Raw genomic sequence first — 19,438 nt, forward strand, 5'->3', positions numbered from 1 at the left:
GAGGAGCCCTAAAAGCTTGAATAAAGATGAGCTTCATTACTGGGCACAACTCCTCGGCACAATTGGTGCTGTTTCTGAAAAGACAGAAGTGCCATTGCTTCCAGTGCTAGATTCTTGTAAATGATTTTGTCATAAATTTTGCATTTCCATTCATAAAGAATGTAAGGGAAAGCTTGATCGAAACATGTGCAGGGGAAAAGTGGAACAGTTGCCCATATTTTTTTTTAAATAAAAGAAGCAATCTGGTTGGTTGCTTTTGACAGTTGCACCACTTTTGCACAGGTTTTGATAAATCTCTTCATATGTGTGATCCTCGTGTTAAACTCCATTGGCCCCTTATTTCTCTTAAGTTTTGGTAAAAATGATGTGTATTGGTATTTGAATTATGTTTTTTTTTCTCTAAACAATATACCCTGCACTTGATCTAACAGCAAAATTGATGATGATTTAGTCTGGCATAATAATAATAAGTAATATGCTAATTGTTTCCTTCTTTCTAGCATAGAACTAAAATGTTCTAGAGCATTTTGATCATGTTTAGATGTTACTCTAATTGAGTCAAAAGATACGATGATGAAGATTGTTTAATCGTGAAGTAAAAAATTTTAGACACGAGATGGTGGATCCTTGTAGCCGCAACAGATCTGGAGATTGTCAGACTGGGATTCAGGATAAAAAGAGATTGCCAGCTTTTAACCATCGGGGGGTGGGGGGGTCGGGGGTTAATTTGTTACAGGAAGAACCCCAGGTGGCCACCGAAGAACAGCCCCAGTTTAGAGCCAGACTCAGCAGGAATGACAGAACAGACACAAGGCAAGAGTGTAGAACACAGAGGCAGGGTTGATGTGTGGAAACAGAACTATAGAACTATAAGTGGGAGGAGTGGTTTCCAAAAGGGCAAAGTAATAGCAGTCCATGAGCATATGGCTTAAAATCAGAAGAAAACTAAGCACAGACTTGGAACATATTTAGGTTGGGGCAGCTTGATGCAGAGTCCCCAGGATACAGATGCTGCAGGGAACCAGAACAGAGGCTGAATATGGGATCATATATGGGATCATATTGCAGACCTTGAATATTATTAGAAGCAGCCAGAAGAAGCCCCAGCACAGTGCCAGCCTGTTCAGTCCAATGCACCCTTTCGTGGCATAGCAGAGCGGAGTAGGTGCTGTGAGACAAGTCTGTGCTGTTCTGAGATTTGCTAAGGAAGGAAAAGGTAGGAAAAGGAAGTCTTGTTGTAAGTGCTGCTGGCAAAAAGCCCAGCTCTGACCCAGCCCAATAAAATCTAGAGAATGAGAAGTAGCTATGCACTATGGAAGGAACTCTCAAGACCTCAATAACAGCAGTAATGCTAAGTTCATACTGCGGAATGTCCGAGTGTAATTCCGCTACAATATTACACTTGGATATTTTGGTGCAGCAGAATCCCATTGCTGTCAATTGGATTCCGCTGCATGGTTCACACTACGGATTTCCAATGGTGGAGTTTCCACTGCTAAAATTTGGCGACCACAGGAATCATCTCAGTCATTCTTTAGGCAGAATCCACACAGAATTCCTTGCCTTTAGCTGTCCTGGCATGCTGGGAGTTGGTATATGCCTGGAGAATGAAACCTAATAGATTGCATAGTTAATATTGTAAAAGTTGGTGGAGGGATAAAGTATTTCTGAGTTAAGGGTAGGCCCCTGTTTTCTTGTGAAGGGTACTTTTAAAACTGCTGAATACAAAGCATTTTAGACAATAATTTTTGAACCAGTTTGAGGGAGTCTTTTTTCTGTTCCAACAATTCTGTGCCCCCGTAGTATAGTATCTAAAAGCATGGTTTGTTGTAAAGGCCTTATGTTTAACATGTTATTGTTGTGCACTTGTAAAGGCTCGTTCACATTGCCAGCATGCTCCGCTAAAGGGAGCTCTGTTGCGGAGTCTGTTGAAAGGACAGGAGTTGAGCGAAGAAAAAAATAATCCATATCCTATTTTTCTCTGTTTAACTCCTGTAAAATACCAGACACCTGATGGACCCTAAGTCAATTGGATCCATCAGGATCCGGCAGTGTCAGTTGTGCTGAGCACAATGGAAGTGAACTTAGCTTTATCCTTCTTTGTTTTTACATTTTACTGCATTGTTAGTCTAAAGTTAACCTTTGATGCCTCTGCCCTGGGATTATTAATATGCTTTTCTATGTCAGAGTTTTTCGTTTTTCGCTAATATATTTCTACAAGCAGCACTAAAGGTCATTTAGATCAATGAGGGTTTTGATGTTTTGTATCTTTTTATGGAAAGCCTTGGTACAGTAATTCAAAAAGGATACAATTCCAAATTCTATAAACTAGTTCTAAAAGAGTAATATTATGTTAGCCTCCAGTTCAGATTGCTAGATGTGACATTTTCTTGATAAGCTCAGATGCTTTTCCAGTGAAAGTAGCAGCCATTCTAGTGAACGGCAGAAAGAAAACGACTAAAACTACTAAACACAAAATAATCTGAATGCTAAAATATGAACCCAGCTGCTAGACTGCATTGTTCAGGTGTCCCCATGGCATTTCACTGTGTTCCATTCACAACTCTCAGCCATTTTATCCACATGTATACTTTATTTTTTATCCATGTATATTTTATATTTTATCCAGTATACTTTATTTTTTATCCACATGTATACTTTATATTTTATCCATGTATATTTTATTTTTTATCCACATGTATACTTTATATTTTATCCATGTATACTTTATTTTTTATCCACATGTATACTTTATATTTTATCCATATATACTTTATATTTTATCCATGTATATTTTATCCACATGTATACTTTATATTTTACCATTTTTATTTTATATTTTATCCACATGTATACTTTATATTTTATCCATATATACTTTATAATTTATCCATGTATACTTTATATTTTATCCATGTATATTTTATATTTTATCCACATGTATACTTTATATTTCATCCATGTATATTTTATATTTTATCCACATGTATACTTTATATTTTATCCATATATACCGTATATACTCGAGTATAAGCCGAGTTTTTCAGCATGATTTTTCGTGCTGAAAACACCCCCCTCGGCTTATACTCGAGTGAACTCTCCGCCCTCAGTGGTCTTCAACCTGCGGACCTCCAGAGGTTTCAAAACTACAACTCCCAGCAAGCCCGGGCAGCCATCGGCTGTCCGGGCTTGCTGGGAGTTGTAGTTTTGAAACCTCCGGAGGTCCGCAGGTTGAAGACCACTGCGGCCTTCGACATCATCCAGCCCCCTCTCACCCCCCTTTAGTTCTGTACAGTACTCACCTCCGCTCGGCGCTGGTCCGGTGCTGCAGGGCTGTCCGGAGAGGAGGTGGTCCGGTGGGATAGTGGTTCCGGGCTGCTATCTTCACCGGGGAGGCCTCTTCTAAGCGCTTCGGGCCCGGCCCCAGAATAGTCACGTTGCCTTGACAACGACGCAGAGGTACGTTCATTGCCAACGTACTTCTGCGTCATTGTCAAGGCAACGCCTCTATTCCGGGCCGGAAGCGCGGAGAAGAGGCGCCCCCGGTGAAGATAGCAGCCCGGAACCACTATCCCACCGGACCACCTCCTCACCGCACAGCCCTGCAGCACCGGACCAGCGCCGAGCGGAGGTGAGTACTGTACAGAACTAAAGGGGGGTGAGAGGGGGCTGGATGATGTCGAAGGCCGCAGTGGTCTTCAACCTGCGGACCTCCGGAGGTTTCAAAACTACAACTCCAAGCAAGCCCGGACAGCCGATGGCTGCCCGGGCTTGCTGGGAGTTGTAGTTTTGAAACCTCTGGAGGTCCGCAGGTTGAAGACCACTGAGGGCGGATGATGAGAAGAGGATGATGAAGGGGGGTGTGGGATGATGACAAGAGGATGATGAAGGGGGGGGGTGTGGGATGATGAAGGGGGGTGGGGATGACCACAAGGGGATGATGAAGGGGGGTGTGTGGGATGATTACAAGGGGATGATGAAGGGGGGTGGGGATGATGACAAGGGGATGATGAAGGGGGGTGGGGATGATGACAAGGGGATGATGAAGGGGGGTGGGGATGATGACAAGGGGATGATGAAGGGGGGATGTGTGGGATGATGACAAGGGGATGATGACAGGTGATGATGATGAGGGTCTGGATGATGACAGGCGGTGATGATGATGAGAATGTTAATGACGGGTCTGGATGATGATAGGGGGGGATGAAGTATTTCCCACCCTAGGCTTATACTCGAGTCAATAACTTTTCCTGGGAATTTGGGTTGAAATTAGGGGTCTCGGCTTATACTCGGGTCGGCTTATACTCGACTATATACGGTACTTTATAATTTATCCATGTATACTTTATATTTTATCCATGTATACTTTATTTTTTATCCACATGTATACTTTGTATTTTATCCATGTATATTTATATTTTATCCACATGTATACTTTATATTTTATCCATGTATACTTTATATTTTATCCACATGTATACTTTATATTTCATCCATGTATATTTTATATTTTATCCACATGTATACTTTATATTTTATCCATGTATATTTTATATTTTATCCACATGTATACTTTATATTTTTATCTACATGTATACTTTAAACTATACAGGATCCTAGTTTCTCAATTCCAGTTTTACTTCATGGAAAACGGCATAGTAAAATGTTTAAAACATGTAAATTTACATTCTAACTACTATAGATATTTCCATTTCAAAACAAGCAAACTTTATATGTTTCTCCTAAACATTTGCTTGCACTTGCCTGTACTATGAATCAACACCAGATTCCTGGGGGGCTGGTCTTCCAGGGCTCACAGTAAGCCACCCAGCAGTGTCCTGACTGGGTCTGCCACTCAAACTAGCATAAAAGGTCCTAACACTTTTATCTGGATCGTGTGTGCAGCAGCTTTCCGCCCACCACAAACACTAGCAGAAACTTTTTTGCAGTCGGGGTACTCGAGCTTGGAAGCTATTTAGGACATCTGCTTCCTGGCATAGGTGACTTGATGATATCATTGAGCAACCTTCACTGGATCTACTCCATGGGTGCGGGCCAACAGACCTACCTAGCTCATATGGCTAAATGTCTAATACTGGGGATCTTTTTAATAGTTAATCTTCCTACCCAAAATGTGGGTTTTACTTCAATACTTAATAATGAGGGTCTACTTACATACATAATAATGGGAGCCTACCTAATTTGAGGGGTCTGCATATATTATTGGAGGATATTGGTGCAAAGGGGGCAATATTAAAGGGTTAGGGGGGCTACCAACCAATTATATGGTGGGTTGTGTTTAGGGCACAAAAGAAGACTGGATGGGGACACAAAGGGGGAACATTACTGTATAGGGCAAAAAGGGGGCACTATTACTGTTTGCATTTTATTATAGGGTCATTTAATGGATGCATTATTACTGTGTGCGATGTAAATATAGACAATATTACTGTTTGAGGCACTAAAATAGACAAATAGATAGTGAAGATGCTGAAAATGTGAGGAGCCTAAGATGTTGGTCCAGCAGATTCTGAAAGAACTTTGCAGGGTGGCCTGGGCTGGTTGGAAACAATGAGAAAAGTGAAAGACTAAAATCAGAGAAGATGCCCCCTGTGAGTCACTGGATGTCACTGCACTGTAAGCACTATATGGCCTTCAGAGCCTGTATTGTGCTGGTATTTACAACTATATGGACATTACATGGGGTAATATGGTTATATTGGTTGGAAAGTGAGTGCACGCCTGTCTGACTGTGTCATAATGTGTTTATATGTTCCAATTATTTTCTTCTTGTGTACTGTAGATGTAGTATATAGTGTAGTTTAGAGAGTGATGGAAGGTGTTCTCAAATACTGCAAAATTCCCCTCAGCTCTTTGTGTATCACATTTTAGTTTTTTGCAAGATAGGGTGAGAAGTGATATAGTACATGTACTGGTGGGATCCTAGTTCCAAATAATATACAAATGCCCTGTTAGGTTGGTGTCTCATATGTCCGGTGTCCAGCATACGTGAACTCCTAAATCTTGACGCAATTGATGCCACGACTAATGACAACATGTTTCAGTTGTATAGCATCCAGGGTCCATTGTTTCTACACGCTGAACAGCAAGCTACACTCCCCTGTCCGGTGCTGTCCGACGTGTCCAAACTGAGATGCCGGAAGATTGTAAACTGTCCCATAAAAAGGAATGGGATCAGTTCTAGCATCAATATAGCTCTGGTGTACGCCGGAGGAAAACAATGCCAGACAACTGATATAGGTGAAAGAAGCCTTACATATTGTGCAAAAACTCCGACGTTTTTTGAGCTGAGCCCAAAACAAAAGCCGTACAACATGAAACGGTGGATTTTATTATCATTTTATTTCTTTACGTAGATTATGAAATACATTAACAGATTGTAATCTTTAACAGTGTTGAAACTACTTTTATTTTTCCTCACCTGTTTTACAGCTTTGCATAAGTGAGTATTCCGGCACCAATAGAAGTATATGGTGTTTTCATTATTAAAGGGGTACTCCGGCGCTAAGACATCTTATCCCCTATCCAAAGGATAGGGGATAAGATGCCTGATTGTGGGGGTCCCGCCGCGTGCTTGCTCCGGGTCTGATTACATAGTGATGTCACGGCTCCGCCCCCGTGTGACGTCACGCTCCGCCCCCTCAATACAAGCCTATGGAGGGGGCGTGACAGCTGTCACGCCCCCTCCGTAGGCTTGCATTGAGGGGGCAGAGCGTGACGTCACTATGCTCCGTCCCCGTGATCGCCAGTAATCAGACCTGGAGCGAGCACGCTCCGGGGGCTGATTCTAACGGGGTGCAGCATGGAAGATCACGGGGGTCCCCAGCGGCGGGACCCCCGCGATCAGGCAGCTTATGTCCTATCCTTTGGATAGGGGATAAGAGGCCTTAGCGCCGGAGTACCCCTTTAAGCATGTAGGTGTTTTGGGGGGATTTCACATGAATCTGACAGAAAAAAATTATGCGACTGTCTAATGGCTTTTGAAGCATCTAAAAATGTTGTCCTTTTTTGGGGGAAATCATAATTCCCCCAGCAGATCTCATTTACATACACTGGCATGTTTAGCAAGCTTTTGTTTTTACATTGTTGGTCCAAATACAAGAATTTACAATTCTATCACATCTAGGCTTTAGTCTTCGTTCCCCTGAAAGGTCTCCTGCTATTTTAGAGGAACAGAAAGGCACGACAATCCAAGAGCATGTTCTTTACAGAATTTTAACACAAAAGAATAGCAGTCTCAAGCTGTGTTATTATATTCTGTACAATTCTATATCCTTTCTTTTTCCCCACAAATCATCACAGATGACTAAATGAATATGAGATGTAACAATTTTCAAATACATTATCATTCATTTATGTAAACTAGGTCTAAGGTAAAATAAAACCCTATAAATCCAACACTTTCCTTTACCAGATGGAAAGATAGGTCGACATCCCAAAACACAGGTTTACTTTTATAGAGATAGATGCAACACAGCCAAATTTCTAGTATTACTGCTGCTAAATATTTATACATGTTTGTAAAGTAACTAAACCTTGTTTTTTCACAATTGCTGATCTGGAACACATGAGTAAATAAGAATCCATTTCTCCAACCACTAGCTAATCTTTATAGGTCGAAAAGGTAAGCGTCACATAGAAACCCGCATGTTGGGCAGCTGGAGGGGCGGAGAGATTTTCCAATTAGGAATATTGAGCTATGTCAACATCTTGAATGTGGGCTTAGGTTTAATGGGATTTTATATTGAGGGCGTCTTCTTTAGCTAAGGTCATTACTGTGTGATCATAGGGTCTGATTCTTGGGACCACTGGGATAAGCAGAATGGAGGGTATCGGTACTTGCTGGTTACAGTAGTACAGTTTATACCTTGTTCACACATGATTTTTTCATAGCCTTTCTTTCATTTTGAAAAAAGCCAAAACAATTGCAGCTTTTCATGAGCTTCACGAAGCAGTAATAGTGGGTTTAAATACTATGCCGCTGCAATTTTTACCTAAAAAGTTTTTCTGGAAAAACTCCATGGAAACCACCTTTAAAGGGAACCAATCATCAGATTTTACCATATTTAACACTTAGGCTAGGTTCAGACTACGGAATTTCCTTCTGCAATTCCGATTTGAAATGGCAGCTGGAAATTCCGCTTGCTAAAACGCAGTGTAGTGAATGGGTTTCCGTTCACAAATTCCCACTTCAGAATTTGTGAACGGAAAATCCGCTTGGAAATTTCCGCCTGAAGAATGGGGTAGCTCTTTCTTCAGGCGGAAATACTCGCGGAACACATTGCAGTCCATTGGAGACTGCAGTGTCCATGCGGTCCTAGCGTTGACTGATTCAGTCAGCGCTGGCCGCACTCGGAATCTCCGGGCGGAAATTTTCTGCCCGGAGATTCCGTAGTCTGAACCTAGCCTTAGCAATACATTATATATGGTAAAATCTGTTTCCCTGGGGATGGTGAATATATGATAGTAGTCCCCTGGGCAGGGACTTATCCTCACCAGCACCCATCGCTCCGGCCATGGCCCTGCCCTGTTATCTTGATTGACCGTCAATGAAGCCAACGGGGCAGGGGCACGGTCGGAGCTTCAAGGAGCAACTGGTGCTGGGAAGTATAAGTCCCCATCCAGGGGACCACTAGCGGGGCAACCGTTGGGGGGACTTTATAGATTCATATCATTACCATCCCTGGGGGGCAAAAATGTCCCCCTGGGATGGTGATGATACAGATTTTACATTTTGCCAAACATAACACGTTGCCAAGCTATATATATATATATATATATATATATATATATATATATATATAGTAAAACCTGATAATTTGGTTCCCTTTAAAAATGTATTTTAAATTCACAGTTGTGGATTCTTCTGTGGATCTGCAGCGTTTCTGCAATAGAATCCACAGCACTGCAGATTTATTGCTATTCTTAACTTCCCTATTAAAGTCATTGGGGAAAATCCACAATAAACCAACAGTGGATCCACAACATAAATTTACACTTATTAGCATTGTATTGATTTAAATGAAAAGTCTAAATTTGCAGTTTTCCAATTTGTTCAGTGAAATGCATTTTTTAGCTGCGCCTTTTTAATTATTATTTAATTTCACTTTAATTGCAATCAGACTCCTTCTAGCTGGCAGGTGGTTGCATAAAACACATCTGCACATCTTTACACCTTAGTTTTCTTCAATTTATACCATTTTTCTTAATTACACCATAATGTGGATTTCATGCACATTTTGTTCACAGTGTTTAAAGCAGATTGCTAGTATTGTAAAAGACTGCAATAGTTTATCATGCAAATCTACTGCAGAAAATCTGTAATATATCTGACCCATGTGAAAAAAACGTTAGGCATATTAAAAATACTATATTTTCTTTCCTTAGTTTGTGTATTATTCAGTTATTAGCATTGAATTGATTTAAATGAAAAGTCAAAATTAGCAGTTTTCCAATTTGTTCAGTAAGATGTATTTTTTTTTATCTGCGCCTTTTTAATTATTATGTAATTTCACTTTAATTGCAATCAGACTCCTTCTAGTTGGCAGGTGGTTGCATAAAACACATCTGCACATCTTTACACCTTAGTTTTCCTCAATTTATGCCATTTTTTTTTTAATTAAACCATATTTTATGTATATATTAATTATGGCCTAATATCTGTTAAAATGACATTTCATTTCAATTGCAGAGGGGCTTAGATGAGCAATGTTTCCAATATTTTAGGTATAACTGTAAAACTACTTAGGAGAACTACAGAGGCTCCTCATGTTGTAGCCATACATGCTGTAAACTATACATTCTGGCTGTATTAGGCTACGTTCACATGGCAGAATTTCCGTGCATAATTTCACCAGAAATTCCACCAAAATTTTACACACATTGATTTCAATGGGACTCTGCAGTCTCATACAGACAGTGGAATTCCCTCAGCTGGAATTCTGCAAAGGAAATTACGTTTTCTGCATTCCACCAAAATATAAGACGAGTCTTATATTTTGCAGAATTTCAGGGCAGATTCCCATTGAAGTTAATAGAGCTTGAATTCTGGCGGAATTCTGAAAACACAGAAATGCTGCTGCAATTCTGCCACAATTGCGCATGGAATTTCAGCTTGGCTGAACAGAATTGTGCAGAATTGCCAAAATTCCACCATGTAAACATAGCCTTATGATCAAGTAAAATAACCTAAGGATGACATTCTCCCTGCATTACTGTGTTATGGTTCTATACCCTATTCAAAAATTTAGACAACGTTAAAAAGTTTACATTGTCTGAATTATTGTTTGTCAATAAATGTGAATTTTTCTTGTGACTCGGCTAATAATAAATGTTATAAATGCTTAACAAATAAGTAAGAACGAAAAAGCCAAGATCTCATAATTAAACATATGGAGGAGATTCATCAAAACCTGTGCAGAGGAAAAGCAGACCAGTTTCCCATAACAACTAGATTGCTTCTTTTATTTTTAAAACGGCCTCTGAAAAATAAAATAATTAACAGGTTTCGATAAAACTCCTTCATAGGGTCATAGCTAATATAAGAGTGTAAGGGTAAAGATTGAGTTGTTCATGGCAACCAATTCAAATGTGCATTTATTTTTCAAAGGGCCCCTTAAAATAAGAGCAGAAAAGTTGTTTTTAAGGGCAACTTATTCTCTCTGTGTGCTCTAGTAATTATGGACTTCCAAAAATGTGCTATTAAGGCATATCTGTCAGATCCCCCCCCCCTAAAAAAAAAAAGATGTTACTCAGTACCTAATCCATGTACATATAATTTTTATGTCTCTATCACTTATATTTATTATAAAAATACCTCTTTTCATTAGCTAGCAGTGTTAGAAATCCTCTCAGGGGTAGGTGGTATGTCCCTCCCTTGTGGTAATGGAGGTGACTGGTGTTTCTGCTCATGCAGCCTTGTCCATGAGTCATCTCTTGTCCATAACTCATGGACAAGCCTAATGCTGCTGCAAGACTGGTTAATGTCCCAGTAGGTATGGGGACCCCTAGTGGTGGGATTTTCAAGAACCGTTTTCTTTATTAAATACTAGCTGAGTACCCGGCTTTGCCCGGTTTTTCCTTCCTAATTCTTGTTGGGGAGGAAAATCAACAAAGGAGGAAGCTTTTGATATCCCAACCCCATATCCTGTCCTCATTATCCCTTCCTCATACCACAACCTCCTATCCCGACCACCTATCCCGACCTCCTATCCCTACCTCCTATCCCATCCTCCTGTCCAGTCCTCCTATCCCATCCTCCTATCCCTTTCTCTTATCTCGATCTCATATCCCTTCCTCCTATCCTGTCCTCCTATCCAATCCTCCTATTTCGACATCCTATCCCGACCTCCTATCTCGACCTCCAATCTCGACCTCCTATCCCGACCTCCTGTCCTGACCTCCTGTCCCGACCTCTTATCCCGTTCTCCTATCTCGACCTCCTATCTTGACCTCTTATCTCGACCTCCTATCCTGACCTCCTATCCTGTCCTCCTTTCCCGTCCTCCTATCCCGACCTCCTATCCCATCCTCCTATCTCGACGTCCTATCTCGACCTCCTATCCCGACCTCCTATCTCGACCTCCTATGCCTACCTCCTATCCCGACCTCCTATCCCGTCCTCCTATCTCCACCTCCTATCTCCACCTCCTATCCTGTCCTCCTATACCGACCTCCTAACTCGACCTCCTATCTCGAGCTCCTATCTCCAACTCCTATCCCGACCTCCTATCCCGACCATCCCATCCTCCTTTCTTGACCTCCTATCTGGACCTCCTATCCTGACCTCCTATCCCGTCCTCATATCCCAAACTGTAAGATGTTTACCAGGTATATCTCCAGCCGTACGGAAGTTATGTGAGAACATACATTTCCCATTGATTTGCATGGGATTTTAAACAAAAAACCCTACCCTCACAAATTGGGGTAGTTAAGGGTTAAATTTACTATCCTATATTTTAAGTTGACATATAAATAACATGTGACCAAGTATTATCGAAATATCTCCAGCCGTTTGGAAGTTACGCAGTAACATATATTTCCCATAGACTTGTATGGGACTTTAAACAAAAACCCCACCCCTGGCAAATGGGAGGTGAGTAAGGGTTAAATTACCTATCCTATATTTGTTGTTGACATACCGTATTTATCGGCGTATAACACGCACTTTTTAGGCTAAAATTTTTAGCCTAAAGTCTGTGTGCGTGTTATACGCCGATACACCCCCAGGAAAGGCAGGGGGAGAGAGGCCGTCGCTGCCCGCTTCTCTCCCCCTGCCTTTCCTGGGGGTCTAGAGCGCTGCTGTCGGCCCTTTTCACCCCCTGGTTATCGGCGCCGCTGCCCGTTCTGTCCCCCTGACTATCGGTGCTGGCGCCGATAGCCAGGGGGAGAGAATCGGCGCCGACAGCCAGGGGGAGAGAAGGGGCAGCGGCACCCATTGCCGGCGCCGCTGCCCCGTTGCCTCCCCCCATCCCCGGTGGCATAATTACCTGAGTCCGGTCCGCGCTGCTCCAGGCCTCCGTCGTGCGTCCCCGGCGTCATTGCTATGCGCTGAACGGCGCGGCGCATGACGTCATGACGGCAATGGGTGCCGCTGCCCCTTCTCTCCCCCTGGCTGTCGGCGCCGCTTCTCTCAACCTGGCTATCGGCGCCGGCACCGATAGTCAGGGAGACAGAACGGGCAGCGGCGCCGATAACCAGGGGGTGAAAAGGGCCGACAGCAGCGCTCTAGACCCCAGGAAAGGCAGGGGGAGAGAAGCGGGCAGCGACGGCCTCTCTCCCCCTGCCTTTCCTGGGGGTATATCGGGGTATACACGCACACACACGCACCCTCATTTTTTCATGGATATTTGGGTAAAAAACTTTTTTTACCCAAATATCCTTGGTAAAATGAGGGTGCGTGTTATAGGCCGGTGCGTGGTATACCCCGATAAATACGGTAAGTAACATATGTGCCAAGTTTCATGTTAATATCTTTAGCCGTTTGGACGTGATGCTGGAACATACACACACACACACACACATACATACATACATACACACACACACATACATACATACATACACACACACACATACATACATACATACACACACACACACACATACATACATACATACACACACACAATCGTTGAGTTTTATATATATAGATTCAACATTTCTTAAACAACCATATTACAAAAAGGTCTTTCATTTTCATTAGTAACAACATATCAAACGTTTTTGGATCTAACAGTGCCCATTTAAGTCCTTTCCTTAGTAACAACATTTATCAAATGTTTTTGGATCTAACAGTGCCCATTTAAGTCCTTAATGACCATCAATATGCCTTTTTTGCTGATTTCCGTTATGGTAAGGTGCTGCTTTTTTTTTACTCCTGTACTGTAGTAATAAACTAATGATACAGAGCACTAGATCACAATTTTTCAACAAATAACAGCAAACTATGGTGAAACAGTTGTGGTACAGAAATATAATGTTTTTTCTCTCCTCATACAGAACATATATTGTGAATTGAGAGAGAAATAGTAAGTCTAGACCATCTTGTAGCCCCTCCCAGGTGCTCAATACCACTCCCCCCCCCCCAATGGTCCGGACCATAAAATAACATCCATATGCATCACAGTTACCATTGGCAGCAGTTGTCTCACAGTGACAGTCACGGATCATATTCATTGGTCCCATATGACAAAACTGTTGACACCTATCTCAGCAATTAGTGTATGCCTTTATATTTACTGTGCACAGGACTTGTGAAAAACTGTACTGTCAGACACCGGGCCGGCTGTGTGAAATCCTTTTCATAATAATTTCATTGTACATTTTTGGATTTGCCTGAGGCAGACTATACAAGCAGATCTTCCATGGCAGGCACAGAAGCCTTCAGAAGGCCTCCAGCTTCCATGGTAACCAATCAGCACCCTGCAATCGTGTTGTGGGGGTTCCAATTTACCCCTGTCAGGTGCAGTACCTGTCAGTTCACTTTCTGCGTGCAGTGATCGCCATCCTTGATGAAACTGGATTTGCAAAAGGTCCGTCAAGCCTCAAATAATACTTGGCGCTCCTTTAATATTATGTATCACCTTTTGTATTGTGTATCAGACTATTTCACCTGTTCTATTAATCTTTGATGCCAAGAAGGCATTCAACTCTATTAATTGGTCGGACGGCTCCTGGACTCTACAGGGAATTGGATTCGGAGGAGTATTTCTTGAAGCTATTCGTGTGCCGTATTCCCATCAGTCCAAGTAAGTGTTCACTTAGGGTACCCATTCTGACATTTTTACAATCACAGCACTTGTCAGGGGTGTCCATACTACTCTTTGATTTTCATTTTATCTATGTAACCCCTAGCCAAAGAAGTTAGGCAAAACAAGTCTATTACTGGAGTTTAAAGGGGTATTCCAGGCAAAAACATTTTATCCCCTATCCAAAGGATAGGGGATAAGATGTCTGATCGTGGGTGGTTCGCCGCTGGAACCTCCCGCGATCTCCCTGCAGCACCCGCATACTATGCGGGAGCTGCGTCTCCAGTTTCGGAAACCTCCGGGTTTCTGGGACTGGGGACGTGATGCCACGCCATGCCCCCTCCATTCAGACATGAATGGAGGGGGTGTGACGTGACATCATGTCCCCAGTCCCGGAAACCCGCAGGCTTCCGAAACTGGAGATGCAGCTCCCGCATAGAATGCGGGTGCTGCAGTGAGATCGCGGGGTTCCAGCGGCGAGCCCCCTGCGATCAGACATCTTATCCCCTATCCTTTGGATAGGGGATAAAATGTTTTTGCCCGGAATACCTCTTTATGTCTTCTCATTCTATTTCTATTTATACGATGACAACATTTTGACCCCCATAAAATTATTTTGAAGCTGCTCTTGAATTATTCTCTTTTTAGCATTGTTTCCTATTTTTGTTTAAATAAGAAAAATGCTCATGTACTCCCAGTTAATGTGCCATCAGAATCAACATCTTTCCTAGTCTAAATACCCCCTTGATTGTCAACCAACTGTTAAAATTTTTTTGGGGTAACACACTTACTGGCACATCTAAGTCCTTGTACTCTGCTAACTATATCCCCTTTCTTAGATCGCTCCTAACTGATTTGGAATTCTAAGGCTGGGTTCACACTACATTTGTAGTGTATGAGTGCCGGATCCGGTTGGGGGGAGTGAAAACTGGCCGCTCCTATACCCCAGCCGGATCCATCCGGAACCCCATTTACTTCAATGAGCCGACCGTAGTCAAATGCTGACTCCGGTCGGCTCATTTTTGCCCCGTAAACGGTTTTTCTGTATACGGTTTTTCAAGCGTTTGAATCCGGTCAGCTCATTGAAAGGAATGGGGTTCCGGACGGATCCGGCTGGGGTACAGGAGCGGCTGTTTTTCGCTCCTCCCAACCGGATCTGGCACCTGTACACTACAAACTTAGTGTGAACCGTCCCGTACATAAAGTTAAGATCTTGTAGCCTGGATGGGTTTTTACTTTCAAGATGACATTATTACCTGAACTATTGCATGTGTTCTGCACCTTCCCTTTACATGTCCCATTATATTTTTTCTCCACTTTTATTGTAACTGAACATACAGTGTTCTCCTTTGATAAATATAGGAGAGTAGGAGGACTAGGGGTGCACTTCATCTGCAGATATTATGTAGTGACAATGGTTGCTAAGCTGAGACATTTGTAGCATTGTAATGTCCATATCCATCGGGTACAGATTGAACAATTGTATGCTAGTATGGTGGATATGTGCTCATTATTATTCCTGCCATTCAGGAGTTTTCATCCTCTATCAGGACCCATTCACAAGTGGAAACCTGTGTAAATAGGGTGCCAAGAAATTCCAGTGCAGCAGCCTCCCATTGTTTACAATAGAATTCTGCTGCACTTTGCACACAACATAAGTTCAACAGTGGAAAGCTCTGCCATGGAAAGTCTAAATTCAGACTCTGCTGAAAAAATAAATATGTTCATTTTCTCTATGGAATCCTCTCAAAAAAAGCACTGTCGTTTATGGAGAAGGTGCATTTTCAAGCAGTGTTAGCACCGACTGATTTGTTGGCACATGCCACACACAGAATTTCTCAGGGATTTCCCTCCTAACTAGGGACTTGCTGGGTTCTTTGTGAACACTCAGCGCATCCATCTATGATACATAAATTCCACACCACTCTACAATTACTGTCATTTGCCTTATTGGATATGGTTATGAGTCGATGACTCAGCTGTCGTATTATCACTATTCCCATCTATTTTCTCAAGGTCTCTAATTTAGTTTTCCAGAGCTGTGTGTTTGCTTCTTCCTTCCTTCCTGAGAACTTTTTAAATATTTAAGGGTCAGGCACTTTCTTTCCCATAGCCATTCCATGTAATCTGGAGATATTTGACTACTTTCAAAAAGTATCTAACGATTTAACTAAGATTTAACTACAGCATTTCTGCCTATAAAAATTGTGCAAATGCCAAGGTAGACTGATAATCAGCATTTGCTGCATTTATCATGTAACTTTTGGTAAGGCACACATGCCTTGCAATATTTCTTTACCAATTTCTGGTTTGCCACTAATTATGGTGTTTTTACTTTATGTGCAAAGCTTTACTAAAAATATTGAAGTATTTAAAGGAAATCTGTCATCAGAATCACCCGCACTAAACCTGTTACACAGGCTTGTATTGCGGGTGATCCTGATTAAAACGCTTCTTACCTCATTAAAAATGGTTCAGCGGTTCGTCAGATATCTTTATCTTTAGTTTTATGTTATTCCCTGGCTTGGGGCTCAGTGGGAGGTCCGCATCAGCGCGGACCTGGCTATACGTCATTTTAGCCGGGCGGAGCGGCTGCCCGGCTCATGAATATTCATGAATGTATCATCGCAGTCCAACTCCTTGTTTTTGGTCACGTGGGGAGCGCCGCATGACGTATAGCCGAGTCCGCGCTGATGCGGCCCTCCCACTGAGCCCCAAGCCAGGGAATAACAGAAAACTAAAGATAAAGATATCTGACGAACCACTGAACCATTTTTAACCAGGTGAGGAGCGTTTTAATCACGATCACCCGCACTACAAGCCTGTGTAACAGGTTTAGTGCGGGTGATTCTGATGACAGATTTCCTTTAAAAGGGTTAGATTGTTTTCTATATAAGAAATGGCATTGAGGGTTATAAATAATCTAGTCATTGATGATATATACAGTAACTTATGAGAAATGTTAAAGGGGTACTCTGCCCCTAGACATCTTATCCCCTATCCAGAAGGATAAGACGTTCCCAGCGACGGAACCCCAGCGATCTCCCTGCTGCACCCGGCGTTCGTTTAGAGAATTGGGTGCAGCTCCGGAGGCTCGTGATATCACGGCCATGCCCTGCTCATGACGTCACAGGCATGCGTCCTCAATGCAAATCTATAGGAGGGGCGTGACGGCCATCACACCCCCCTCCCATAGACTTCCATTGAGGGGGCGTGCCCATGACATGACAAGTGGGTCATTGCCGTGAAGTCACGCGCCCCTGCTCCGCATCGCCAGTCACCCGGCACTGATCGAGGTTCGCAATGGATGTCAGGGGTGCCACAGCCAAGATTGCGGGGGTCCCCGGCGGCGGGATCCCCGTGATCAGACATCTTATCTCTTATCCTTTGAATAGGGGATAAGATGTCTAGGAGCGGAGTACCCCTTTAAGCTCTATGGACTTGTCTATGTCTTTTTTCAACCTCTGTAACAATTTTTTGTGAATCAGATAAAGGGGGTGTATTCTCCTGTATTCTCTACAGAATTGTTTTTTTCAGTCTTTATTGGGTATTGTGGCATACACCAGAATGGATACAGTTTAAATAGGTTCTTCCAATGTTACAAGTTAGGGTGTTTTGCAATAGCATATGCCATCACTTGGTGGTTTGAGTGGGTGGGTCCAACTCCCAGGACCCCTAAAATCATGTTGTCACGATGCCGGCTGGCAGGAGGTGGATCCTCTGTGCCAGAGAGGGATAGCGAGGACCGTGCTAGTGGACCGGTTCTAAGACACTACTGGTTTTCACCAGAGCCCGCCGCAAAGCGGGATGGTCTTGCTGCGGCGGTAGTGACCAGGTCGTATCCACTAGCAACGGCTCACCTCTCTGGCTGCTGAAGATAGGCGAGGTACAAGGGAGTAGGCAGAAGCAAAGTCGGACGTAGCAGAAGGTCGGGGGCAGGCGGCAAGGTTCGTAGTCAGAGGAGATAGCAGAAGTTCTGGTACACAGGGTTTTAAACACACAAAACGCTTTCACTAGGCACAAGGGCAACAAGATCCGGCAAGGAAGTGCAAGGGAGGAGGTTAGATATAGTCAGGGACCAGGTGGGAGCCAATTAAGCTAATTGGGCCAGGCACCAATCATTGGTGCACTGGCCCTTTAAGTCTCAGGGAGCTGGCGCGCGCGCGCCCTAGAGAGCGGAGCCGCGCGCGCCAGCACATGACAGCAGGGGACGGGAACGGGTAAGTGACCTGGGATGCGATTCGCGAGCGGGCGCGTCCCGCTGTGCGAATCGCATCCCCAACGGCCATGACAGAGCAGCGCTCCCGGTCAGCGGGACTGACCGGGGAGCTGCAGGGAGAAAGACGCCGTGAGCGCTCCGGGGAGGAGCGGGGACCCGGAGCGCTAGGCGTAACAGTACCCCCCCCCTTAGGTCTCCCCTTCTCTTTATCGGGTAACTGCCTCCCCTGGGATGAGGACACCGGGAAAGGATGGAGGGATTCCTCAACGGCAGGCAGAACCGCAGGAGTGGGAATGGGGAGAGAGGGCAGAGGGCGAGACCTGGCACGGGGCAGTGTGACACCAGGACGAGGGCCATGAGGGGACACAGAAGCTTGCCTGATGGAACTGGGAGGGGGGGAGGGGCATTTCCTGTGGCAGGCAGAGTCCTTAATGACCTTAGGGGGACCGGATACAGGAGGAACCACAGGGTCACGGCAGGGAGTACTGGGAACCGGTTGAAGGCAGTCCTTGGAACAAGAGGGACCCCAACTCTTGATCTCCCCAGTGGACCAATCCAGGGTTGGGGAATGGTGTTGAAGCCAGGGTAGTCCAAGGAGAACTTCAGAAGAGCAATTAGGAAGGACAAAAAATACAATCTCCTCGTGATGAGGTCCGATGCACATTAGGAGGGGCTCCGTGCGGTAACGCACGGTGCAATCCAACCTGGCTCCGTTGACCGCGGAAATGTGGAGTGGCTTGACAAGACGGGTCACCGGAATGCGGAATTTATTCACAAAGGACTCCCGAATAAAATTCCCAGAAGCTCCAGAGTCCAGGCAGGCCACGGCTGAGAGGGGAGAGCTGGCTGAAGTGGAAATCCGAACAGGTACCGTGAGACGTGGAGAAGCCGACTTGGCATCAAGAGACGCCACACCCACGAGAGCTGAGTGCGAGCGTGCGTTTCCCAG

General features: G+C 43.8%; 1 protein-coding gene across 5 annotated transcripts in view; it reads left to right on the forward strand.

Annotated features, from left to right (window-relative positions):
* TMEM200A (transmembrane protein 200A) overlaps positions 1-19,438 on the forward strand; it is a 182,903-nt gene that overhangs the window by 13,506 nt on the left and 149,959 nt on the right. The gene's annotated exons all lie outside the window — the stretch shown is intronic.

This window comes from Hyla sarda, chromosome 3, assembly GCF_029499605.1.
Source record: "Hyla sarda isolate aHylSar1 chromosome 3, aHylSar1.hap1, whole genome shotgun sequence".
Lineage (NCBI taxonomy): Eukaryota > Metazoa > Chordata > Amphibia > Anura > Hylidae > Hyla > Hyla sarda.